Source organism: Topomyia yanbarensis, chromosome 2, assembly GCF_030247195.1.
Source record: "Topomyia yanbarensis strain Yona2022 chromosome 2, ASM3024719v1, whole genome shotgun sequence".
Taxonomy (NCBI): Eukaryota; Metazoa; Arthropoda; class Insecta; order Diptera; family Culicidae; genus Topomyia; species Topomyia yanbarensis.
Window position 1 is genome coordinate 25,904,120 of NC_080671.1, and position 12,895 is coordinate 25,917,014.

At 39.0% G+C, this 12,895-nt stretch overlaps 1 protein-coding gene and 1 pseudogene across 11 annotated transcripts in view; one reads left to right on the top strand and one right to left on the bottom strand.

Annotated features, from left to right (window-relative positions):
- LOC131678825 (stress-activated protein kinase JNK) overlaps positions 1-12,895 on the top strand; it is a 324,602-nt gene that overhangs the window by 156,522 nt on the left and 155,185 nt on the right. The gene's annotated exons all lie outside the window — the stretch shown is intronic.
- Positions 1-12,895, bottom strand: part of LOC131679366 (folliculin-interacting protein 2-like) — an 85,162-nt pseudogene that overhangs the window by 2,756 nt on the left and 69,511 nt on the right.

Genomic DNA, 12,895 nt, shown 5'->3' on the forward strand with positions numbered 1-12,895 from the left:
TTCCGGTTAGTTGGGTGGCAGATACGGTTGTATGTGATCTTTCTCTAGAGACAGTAGTACGATCGCTGTCACCAATGTGATCATCGTGTGTTCTTCCTGCGACGTCATCATAGCCCAGGGTTTGTACATTGGGCCGGAGTCCCAAGGGTTGCAGGTTCGAATCCTGCCTCTGGGGGAATTTTTTCACATAATTGCTTTCGATACCACCAAAGCAGTCTTAAATAAGTTATTGGCAATTACGTCAAAAAACGAAAAAAAGAATTAATTGTTCACAGAACTGGTGTTCGCTCACGGTTTATTACACGTCACAGCAGTAGACAAAAGTGACAACTTTTCTTCGGCATTATCGGTCAACAGATATGTTCGACAAGTAACGATTCGTCTAGTAAATTCTCTAAAAGTATATCCCAACAGCTGGTTATTATAACCAAATCATGTGTTACTCCCAATTTCTAGGGCATTATTCTATACAGCTCCCAAAAACTACCTTCCTGACTACGCTCCCGTTCAACATCAAAGACAATATCCCATCGTCTAAATGGAAAATATACTAGAAATATCTCTTAATAGAATCATCATCACTCGATGCGTTCTTACTCATGCAAAGTACCCAAAATCACGAACCACCACTAGACCCGAATCCTGAAGAGATAACATCCATCCAGATACGAATAAATCTAGATCAAAGCAATAAAGCACCCGTCGTCCTTTTCCCTACATCAGCACCATTCGGTTGGCTCGTTGCTGAGGAAGCATGCGGTGGTACAGACTTGTTCCAAATATTTTAGTTTTTCTTCCTTCATTTCCCTTTTACACTTTGGCGTGCAGTTCCGCTACACGTGCCACCTGCTGGGATCGAATCACGCCTGCCATGCATTAGTGTTCAACCCAGCCGAAAGGAGCACAGTAACGATGCCAAAACCGACCGAGCCAGAAGCAGGCCATAAGAATTTATTTACCCACACCTTTTCAGTCACTTCATCGCACCGGCCGGCAGTAACGGTACAGAGCACCACCACCCCAAAAGGAGGCGGCCGGCAGTGAGCTTCCGTTTTCACGTGTATCGATTTGAATAAAACACATTTATTAGCTGTCTCCGGAGTGCTGTATGTGTGGGAGGGTTCGCGCAAGGAAAAAAAATCGGTAGCACTTTCTTTGAGAAGGGCCAGGCTCTTTTAACGGCAAACGAAGACTGAATTGCCGAATTAATTCGAAAAGTTTTTTGGAACGGCAAAGTGCCAGCAACTGAGTGATTATTTCCCTCGGAAATGAGATAAGTACATTTTGGAAAAACACTGAATTGATGTTCCTTAAAAGTTTCAAATAAAATTGCCGTAGAAGACTTTGTTAAATTATTTAACCAGTTTCATTCACAGGAAGGAAAATCATTTTCTAGAGTTATTGGATGGCTTATTTCGAAATTGAGTTTCACGCGTGAGTGATAATTGCACCCGTTCTCATGCACAAAATCATTTATCATCAGCATCTACGAACATTTTAGTGAATATCAATTACTACCACAAATTAAAATATAATCCTGCCAAAAAAGGACCAAATGAATAGTGTAGCTTCCGTGGAAACGCAAGCCGTATCCAATTTCAATCCCTCCTACGAGCTCGGAAGTTAAAAAAGGCCATACTAATGATCCACTCAATTAAAAACCATACTGTTGGCGTGTACCATTTAATCCCGGAAATGATTTTCAATTTTTGCTGTCTGCTTATTATGCATTTGGTTGTTGTGCGAAATTAAATGCTTAATTAGTCATGGCAACGTCGAGCGTTTTTTTTTCTTTTGCGTTTTCACAAATCAGTTCCGTGCAGTGTTGCCAATTAAAATTTAACCTACAATGCTCATGTTTCGGAATGGAACCTATCCTCTCTGAACCAAAGAGCGTGTGATTTTATGAAATGGTATTTGTCAAGATGAGCATCAATAACCATGTATAAGGTGGTGGTAAGTTACGAGCAATATTTAATCCTTTCCCGCTTACGGTGTCTGCAGAGCAAAAAAAACTTTAAACAAGTATAGCTTATGGATTCCACAAAATTTGTTTACAAAAATAAGTAAGCTTGATAACTGCCCCTATCATCTTTCATTTGAGCACTCGCAGTAGTAAGTAATATCAGTAGAACTGAAGTTATTGCAATTGAATTGACTGTATTCCGTTGAAGCAGTGCGGCCAATAACAGTTTCTGTTTGAGATGAAAAATGAAATTTTGATATAACTTCCTTGTCTGTGCCTTTCTCAATCATGCACACGAGAATGTTTCCGTTGTTTATATTCGTTAAAAGCTTTCAAATGCATATATTACATTTTATTATTATACATTACACGACAAATATACAAGAAAAGAAATCATTATTCGAGTTCTAAAATTTTGTAAAAGAAATAACAATAACGGTAATATTGAACTGAAAAAAGATGCAAAATCGACAAAGTCCCAAAAAGTCGATTTTTATAAAAAAATTAAAGGGTTGTGTGCAGGACACGACCACGGTGACATTAAAAATGTAGCTTTTTTCAAGAGCGTGCAAATGAATTTTATCTATCACACATATCGACTCACGTTCTTGTTCACTCGCCTGTTTTCATATGTTACAATTTGCTATATACCCTCCCCATCAAAACATAATTTATTGAAGGTCTTTTAACGGTAATCTATCAAGCTACCGCTATGAGCCGTGTCAAATAAACGAATTAAATTAAAAAAAAAACGGTAATCTATTAATTAATCAAGTATCTCACTAGGTGATTGGCATTATTTGGCTGATCCATCTAGTAAAAATAGGCTGGTCTGTCCAGAAAATATATTCAAAAGAAAAGTTCCATATTGAGAGCTGTGATGAGGAAGCCCACGCCCGCCAACGGAAATATACAGATTCTGCATAAAATATGAAATTTTATTTTCCATTTAAATTTTCAATAATGTACTAATGAACTTAAGTAAACAATCTTAAGGTTAAGTATTTCTTGATCGATTAGTGGTTGAACAAATGAAATTATTTGATAAATTACATTGTTATGCAACGTTCGCACTACCAGTTAAAACGGGTTTTTATGCTATCTTGGTGACATTTTTCTTGTTGCTAACTATTAAAACGTGTTATAACTCTGTAGTGTAAACGTTGTATTATTAAACCAATTCTGCAGCGTTTTATGTTATATAGGTGTTTTATGTGGTAATAGGACTGACATAATTATATCTTCAGTACAGCGGTTTGTTTCATAATTTAAAACAGATTTATTTTAAAATTTAAATTAGTATACCCAACCGTTCTATTTGTTGTATACTTTAAAACAGACAGATATTCTGACTGGATAAACTGGGAAAACAATTTTAAGTCCAGTAACGCTTAAGACATGGCTTGAATTTGAATCGAAAAAGAACACCCGCTGCTGGGACGGTAAGTTCTGTTTTAAAATTTTCCGTTGTGTGCAGTACGAAACAAAAGTGTTTGAAATTAGAAAACAAAAAGTTCTGCTGGGAATGTGATTGTTTCCGATGCAATTACACTCAGATTTTTCACGCAGGGGATACAGGCCGTGTAAATGAAAACCGCGTAAATTTAAAAAAAACGCCTTAATGAAAACCGCGCAAATTTCAAAATCCGCGTAAAAACATGAGTGTAGTCTCCTATATAAAATACTACGCTGCTGAACAGTGCAATAACTACAGAAGCACGTTGTCAGATGCCTTACTCATAAAAAATATAAAACCGAAATATGAAACATGAAAACCAATAGGCTCTTTACCCTACGCAGCTACAAAGCGCCGTAAACATGGATTAACAAGTTACAACGCACACGCATGCATAAAAATAAATATATTTTTTTCAAACGCAACACTCTTAAGCAGCACACACCGCATTGAATTAAATCCAAACCACCCCACCCACCCACTTTGCAAATCATTCTGTGACACCGTGCTGGTACCCGCTGCCGAAAATGCATAGCGTCTACCGCTTAGTGTAGTGCCCAGACACTGCAGCCATGGTCTTACCCGTTCGACATAAGAACGAAAACTGATTCAAACGGGTACGCGTCACCTCTATTTATAAACTAACCGTATATGGTTTAGTCACTTAGGTGCGAGTGTGTGCAAATGCCAACGTTGCCGAAAATCGATAGCGCTTATTGCATCGCCCGGAGACGACGTTGCTCGTGTGGGATAAGAGCAACAACTGATTTAAACGGACATGCGTTGCTTCTATTTATGACTTCGTCTTTCATTGAGTCACTAAGCTGCCCTCTTTTGACGGCTGTGTCTGAGAAATCTGCCTCACGAATGGTATTTTTCCCGTTTTTTGTGAACTTTTTAATTTTACCAATTTCCAAAAGTCTACTTTTATTGGGGAGATATTAAATTATTACCAATATTTAAGTTAGGTGTTTCTGAATCGGTTGGTGTATGAATGATTAAAATCCATCTAGTAATATCGGAGTTATAAGCGTGCAAACCTTACATAGTTTCGTTACATGGGAAATAGTTTAGATTTTAGAATGACACCTAGCCCCAGATAGTGGAGTAAGACATTTTTAATGTCAAAAAAAATTAAAGGGTTGTGTACAGGACACGACCACGGTGACATTAAAAATATAGCTTTTTTAATCTATCACACATATCGACACACGTTCTTGTTCACTCGCCTGTTTTCATATGTTACAATTTGCTATATACCCTCCCCATTAAAACATAATTTATTGAAGGTCTTTTAACGGTAATCTATTAATTAATCAAGTATCTCACTAGGTGATTGGCATTATTTGGCTGATCCATCTAGTAAAAATAGGCTGGTCTGTCCAGAAAATATATTCAAAAGAAAAGCTCCATATTGAGAGCTGTGCTGAGGAAACCCACGCCCGCCAACGGAAATATACAGATTCTCCATAAAATATGAAATTTCATTTTCCATTTAAATTTTCAATAATGTACTAATGAACTTAAGTAAACAATCTTAAGTGTAAGTATTTCTTGATCGATTAGTGGTGGAAAAATGAAATTATTTGATAAATTACATTGTTATACAACGTTCGCACTACCAGTTAAAACGGGTTTTTATGCTATCTTGGTGACATTTTTCTTGTTGCTAATTATTAAAACGTGTTATAACTCTGTAGTGTAAACATTGTATTATTAAACCAATTCTGCAGCGTTTTATGTTATATAGGTGTTTTATGTGGTAATAGGACTGACATAATTATATCTTCAGTACAGCGGTTTGTTTCATAATTTAAAACAGATTTATTTTAAAATTTAAATTAGTATACCCAACCGTATTTGTTGTATACCTTAAAACGCAATTAGAACTGTGTTTTAAATACATAGGGTAGGACAGATATTCTGGTTAACTGGTTAAACTGGGAAAACAATTTTAAGTCCAGTAACGCTTAAGACATGGCTTGAATTTGAATCGAAAAAGAACACCCGCTTCAACTGCTGCTGGGACGGTAAGTTCTGTTTTAAAATTTTCCGTTGTGTGCAGTACGAAACAAAAGTGTTTGAAATTAGAAAACAAAAAGTTCTGCTGGGAATGTGATTGTTTCCGATGCAATTACACTCAGATTTTTCACGCAGGGGATACAGGCCGTGTAAATGAAAACCGCGTAAATTTCAAAATCCGCGTAAAAAACCTGAGTGTACTCTCCTATATAAAATACTACGCTGCTGAACAGTGCAATAACAACAGAAGCACATTGTCAGATGCCTTACTGATAAAAAACATATAACCGAAATATGAAACATGAAAACCAATTGGCTCTTTACCCTACGCAGCTACAAAGCGCCGTAAACATGGATTAACAAGTTACAACGCACACGCATGCATAAAAATAAATATATTTTTTTCAAACGCAACACTCTTAAGCAGCACACACCGTATTGAATTAAAGGTTCCCCCACACTGACGCGATTTTGTCGCAGCGACTGCGAAAATTTCGCGAAGCGACTTGTCGCTAGCAACTCTGCTCATGGCGACAGATGTGCGCTCCCATACTGACGCGAACTTTTCGCGTCGGCTGTTGCGAAATTGCAGCGATTTTTTAACAATCGCTGCGTGCGAGGATTGTGTCGCAGTCGCTGGGTGTTCGCCACACGGTTAAATAAAACAACCTGCAGAAAAGTTCTTTTAACTTACTTTTGAGTTGTGCGTCGCTTTCGCACTTATTAGTGTTGTCAAAAACAAAACGAGAGGTTCGACTCAGTCGAGATCTTCCGTGGGGGAAGTTACTTTTGAGTTGTTTGGGGTGAACTCAAAATTAGGTAAATTCAACTTAAATTTGAGTATAAAAAACCTATCAATGAGTTGTAATTTTTGCCGTGGTTAAATGGAAACTACCTTCAACACGGTTTACCTAATTTTAAGTTCCCCCACGATACCACGAGATTGAGTCAAAGGAACTCAATTTTAGGTAGTTTTTTGTTTCCGTGCAGATATTCGAGATGGCGCAGACTAATCAACTATTGTCATTTGGCGCATCTCAACTTTACATAAATAATAATACTTTCAAAGTAGATTGTTGGTTGACTTTGATATCCCTTTTTCGGTCAATTTGACCAGAATTCCGGAAAAAATGAAAATAGTTATACGAAAAAAATTGCCTAAATTTCAAAACCAAACTGATGGGCGCTACCAAGTCCAACAAAACTATTTGAAAAAGAAGATTACATACCGTATGAAAGCCAGGTAAATCAAATGAATACTGGAGCGGTAAAATTGAATTGAAATTAGGGTGGTTAGAGCTATTTACTATAATTCAGTGCTTCAAGTCTTTCGAGAAGAAAAAATATTCCAAAGCGGACTCATCTTTCCAAAGAGCTGATCGAAAAATAGTTCGACAAACAGGCTCTTAATCCCAACGATTCGAACGTAGAAGAATTAGTGAAAGCATTAGAAAAACGATACGTCGGTAATAATTCGGATGATGAGAAAGAAGGCCTTCCAGAAAAGGACGATCATTTCTTGTTCAAGGAAGATCTTTTAGCATTTTGTTTGAGGGAAGAAATTAACGCCAATGAACGGTTGAACATGTTATGCCAAAGACTCCATAACAATCTGAAATATAAGAATATAAAGTTCATACCGCAAATCGAGCGGGAGATTGAAGTTACCGACAAAATAAAGATAAATCGATGAAATCTTGGGTACGGAATCGATCGGAATTCCCATGCAATCAGATGATAATCATGTTTCTTCAGCTGGACGAAGAAATAGCAACCTCTCGTCGAGCAAGTTCTGTATGTTGGTTAACGGTATAACCCAATAGAGCAAGTGCACATCAAATCAAAATATACTCACACTGATAGCTGCTCAATTTCTCAAGAGTACATGTATCTGTCCGCCTAGATTGAGGGAACATTCGAAATCAAAACCCCACTGCTTCTGGTCGGATATACGCGCAGCCACGACGAATCATCTGAATACACCTCTATGCAAACCGGATCTAATCTGCCGCATATGCGAGAGTTAACTTACATCTCCTTGTTTATAATCCTGGAACCAAATGTGGAGACTCCCAAGTTCGGCACCAACGGACTGGAGTGTGTGGAGTTGCAGCAGACTATGGCGCGTATTTATCTGTGAGGAGAGGCGTACCGCAGTGTTTCCTAGGAGGGGATGCTACCGCTAGCAACGTTGCTCAGTGGCGAAAGGGTCTGCGTTACAAGGCTGCTTGGTCCGATCAATGTTCCCTTTGTGATCGATGAAAACGTGGAGCTAATGATATATAGGCGATATGTTTCACTACAACATGGATGCATGTTCACAAATTGGCGGAATTCGGTCCACTAACCGAGTAATTTTTAATCGGTTCCAAAGATAGACAATATTTATGCAGCCAAGTTTTTTAGGAAATCATGAATATGATGTGCGTTTCGCCGAAGGATTTAAATGTTTTATTACCTTGTTTTTACATTTTTTTGGAGCACTATGTGTATCTTATCTTAGGACACAGTCTCCTAACAGGTGATAGTACTTTTGTCATTATACGAGAGAACAACGATTTCTACTTTGTGGATCTACAACCAGCGGTAAAAAATACTCCAGCTCCGATACGTACTGTCCTTTAAGTAGAATTTACTACTTTGTCAATCAGGACAACGTCTAGGGAAATATTCTAAAAGAGAACCGGGTGTTCCTGACACAGCTAGATGTGAACAAATCAGCCTACTGGAGACCGCTATTCAATCGATCTCATGAAGCTCCCACTAGGGTTGTGGTACCGGTAATACCGGTACCGAAAATCCCGGGAATACCGACCCATTTTTGGTACCGTAATACCGGTACTGAACAAAAGCCAGTACCGGTATTTTCGGTACTATACAATTTTTTATGACAAATATCGGTCTGCCAGATAACGTTTAATTATATTAATTTGCCTTCTAGATAAATCGTTGAGATGACACCTGTGTGTGGGAATGAGGTCATCATAATAATTCTAGAAGTTAGTTTTATTAGCGACATTCTGATTGGTTTCCATTATTGACTGGGTGGCGCGTAATAAGACTATGGTCTAAGTCATGTCTGCTGTATTTGATTTGCTCTTAAACCTTTATCTATAAAAGAACGAACAGCGATTTAGTAGCTAACAGTTTTAGACTTGGTGAACCGCTTCAAATGGGGCGATTTGTAATTATTGGTGATCGGAAAATTCAGCAAAACTCCATAGTTTACAGGAAAGCAAGGAGCCTTGATATGCATTAGAGAATAGTAGGCAAAGACATAAAGGTCGAAACCAATTTTCAGAAAAGCAAGAAAGGAAATGCGATTGACCTGCTCGGATTTACTGCGATTCTCGCTTTGATTTACTGTTGTTAATAGGGTTTCATACATTTACCATCTGTTCAAGACGACGAAAGTCGCACCACTTAGCAGTAATTGATTTCAAAGTGGTCTAGATTTCGAAATAAAAGAAGGTGCCCTTTACGAAAAACATCCTCTGTGAAATGAGTCTTGCCATTCCGAAGCAATTAAAAACAATAAACATGTTTTTTTGATCAGCACAAATCAATCATCTGAGAATAAGATAATCAGTTTGAGCATTCAATTTCAGTTTGAAGCTTTTTTCGAATTTTTTAAAAAAATATTCCAGTACCGGTACTGAGGGCTTCAGTACCGTAGTACCAGTTCTCGCCAAAAAGGGTCGGTGCTGCGAACGCTACCCACCGGTTGTATTCACGATGGAATTTACTTGTACAAAAGTGCACTGAATGTATGAGATTTGTTAAAAACTTTTGAAAAAAAGATTGTTAAGAAGATTGCAATTTGGAGAACGCACCGTGAAATTTCGAGCCACATCTTTCCATTTTAAGAACTATATTTGCTCCACGGATAACATTTCCGAACACAACGTGTTTACTATCCAGTCAATCGGTTCTAAAAATATACCGTTAAAATTGACGCTCGGAGTGATATATGTGGCATCTCAATTACTTTTCCGGACACATATAAACAACTGGGAACCATTCATATTAGGACCGGAATTAGCCATCGACAGTACTCCAAACCCAAAGTGTTTTAAATTAAAACTTTCATCGACAAACTTTTTTCCGAATATAGATTTTCCACCCATTCCATTGTTTGCAGCAAAATCCCCACCTTGGCACATCTAAAACGGAAAATTGGCATTTTTTTGATGCACTACCAGAACAAAAAAAACTTGCAAACTCCGGAATAATCCTATGAAACGTAGACCCTTTATAGTCACAACCTTGCTCCCCAGCGCACAATGCTCAAAAATTTTCCACCGTCTTCGGCACAATATCTGCCCTGAGGGACATTATAATGCTTTCCACGGCATTGCTGCCTACTCGAATACACCGGATTTCGTTTTTTCTCTTCCGGTGCGCCATCGGCTGAGTGGCCTCGATACTTCCTGCTCACCTCGAAAGCCATCAACGTACTTCATCTGCTCCATTGTAAATTCTTATTTAATCCGCCCAAGACCCCAAGTATTCTTTGACTGCGTTCGCCCTCTTCTATGTTGGTACCTGTGATCGATCGTGACAGTCGAACATATTCCACATCATTCCAAGTCATTAACGTCCAGTTCTATAGCTTCTTGTCCTGTCTCATCAGGTTGCGTCAAAATTATTCTAATCTGTGAACCTGCAACTTCTTTCTTTATGTGGTAGATCATCTCCAGGAATCGCTTTTAGTTTGCATAGAGTTCCATCTAGGTGTCCGTGCTCTTAGTCTTAGTCTAAGCTCCTACTGTACGAACCGTGAATCACGAAAAAGCAGAACGTTTGGAATATCATTCATAACCGTTTTCTCCATTAGCTTGGACACTTGGTCGGTGTTAAGTCAGACTGGACTAAGTCGCAAAATATCAAAAAATTGTGATAATGATAGCACTGGATAAAGAATTTTTTCTGCTACATTCAACTTTTGCCAGATTTGCAGCAATAAACAAGAATGATGGCAAAAATTAATTTCCAATTACAATATAAAGTATGCTGCAATTCAAACTTTAAACTTGTTTTTCTCTAAATCAATATATTGTCACTTAGTCCGGTCTGCGTAACTCCGACCAGTTCGCTCTCAGCAGGACTTATTCATTACCAGCCATCGAAGTTTAGTCTTTGGTCGTGGTTGCCGAACGAACCATCGCAGATCCGGATCGCAAGAATCTGGGGGATTTGTGTAATCCTCTATTTTCTTCACAGTTATTTCCTCCAAACCTTATGACACTGTTGCTATAATCTGTATTTTTCGTAATTTTGTAGTTTTATTGCGAACGAAAATCTGTTAGTTTACACTGTACATCAGGTCAAGGAAAAGCAGTTTTGATTAAAGTTAACAATTAACATAAGGAGCAAATAATTATTTATAATCCTTTGCGCAGCGAATGCCTGCTCAGCTTTATACTCGTCGAAAGCCTCTACGAGGACAGCCCGCTTGATCTTGCTACATCTTACGAAGTAAGATAGCTCATTTAGAATTTTATCCATTGTATTGCTCCAAGGGGGCCTCCGCAGATCATTGTTCTCGACAGTTTCACCGGCTGTCCGACGGTTCCGTACAAATCGCTCAATTGGACCCACAGTACGATGTACGGGTGATTGGTGGTTAGTTTGCACCGCTTCTCCTTCTATCGCTATATTGTAGCACAATATGTATCTGCTTCGTCAGCGGAACCACTCACAGGAGCAATGGTACTCACCCAGCCCAGGTGGTACTTTTATATCGCCGTTAGTAGTGTGCTGATGAAAAAATTTGTATCCTTAATGTCGGCCAGCAATAGCATAAGGTTGAACAGGTAAGTGAAGGGTTTCTATCAAGCCTACCTGGAGTAAATGCGGCTACCTGTAGCTTGCGTTTTCGGCAGTTATTCTTAAACGACACAGCATTGATTCAAATATACTCATGTGTTCCGAGCTAAATGCTTCAATTCCCTGCGGCATGTCATCGTTTAGTTGAACGCACAGCACAATTCCTAGACGTGCCTTTTTGTGAAAAGGTCTCCCGTGATATTTGGTTGCAGTGGAAAGAGCTTCCCCGCTAAACGCTTTTTGTCTAGTAAGTACTATGGTTTCACTATACCGTCGATTTTTACCACCGGCGCAACCATCGCTCGCTGTCACTTGATTGCTAATGTTCACCGAACCGGTCGTATTGAGCTCGTCATCATGCCCCACGTGATCGGCTAGAGTGAGTCGGTTTTCGAATGAGATGGAAAGATTTTTCAATACACCTCGATGAAAGCTGCCATTCTGACTTCGTCTGAGTCGTCTAAACTTGTGCAATTCAGAAGCTGCGGAATATCAATACTGGTATCTAAACTAAGTCTTCGAAAACACTCGAAATCATTAGAAATTGATGCTAGACTGTTTCAGTGCGATGGCGTGGTTGACTTGATGAAAACGCCCAAGGATCCGTTCCACCATACCCTGAGTCAAGGTCACTGTTGGTTGAAAGTCTCAGATCTGCCAGATGCTCCAAATGCGCAAACTCGATTGGCAGTGGTGGCCTTTGTCTGTGGTTGTACGTCGAAGTGGACGAAGTAACAGTAAACGACCGTAGCGACGTTGTATCTATGGAGCTAAGATCACTTTCCGACGTATGTCGGCCGTTGTATAGTCCACTCTGACCGATACTTGGCAGTTCAGCGCCCAAGTAGGTGAAAGTGGATACTTTTTTACTGCTGTTGCTGCTACTGTTGGTTGCATGCTGTGCCGGCATAGGAAACACGTAAGCATACTTAATGGCTTTTCGAGTTTTCAATTAATGTACCTTCAAACTGCTGTCCTGGAATACTATCGGTGCAGAACCAAAAATCATTTCAGTCATCGACGTGGTATCACTTTTGGTTTAGCTGTTGTGCTGATATAAAATTTTGCGATGATAAAATTTCCCACGCTGTTGGATCGCTCTGTGGCTTTGTATTGCGGTACTGCAAGTGGACGTTGTTGCTGCATTGTATTCGCCGGAAATTTTCTCGACCGCACTGGAATCAAACAGTAGTTTACGACCTCCGATGTCACATTCGCGGACAAGAACACGAACCTGTTCAGCGGTGAAAGTTGATTCTTCTGAGGTATATTTCTCTGTTGCTGAACTAGCGCTGCGCTTCTTGGTACACTATAGTTCAAAACAGCTTATTGAATAATGCAATATTATAGTCAACTGATTTACTATCCTCTCTTCTTGTTTGTTTTCTTATGTGGTTTTTATGTGTTATGTGTTTGTTTGTGTTATGTTATGTGTTTTGGTTGGTCAAAATGTATGAACTGACAGCGGTTGGGGTTAGAACCCGACTCAGTTTCAGGTTCAAGCAAAAACGCTATTACTGTGTCGAACAAACGACCCAAAGACGATGTTTTAAATATAAAGGCACGCGGACAGATAAACTCTCGACAAACATATGATTACGGCCTAAAAGCCAACTGTCAAA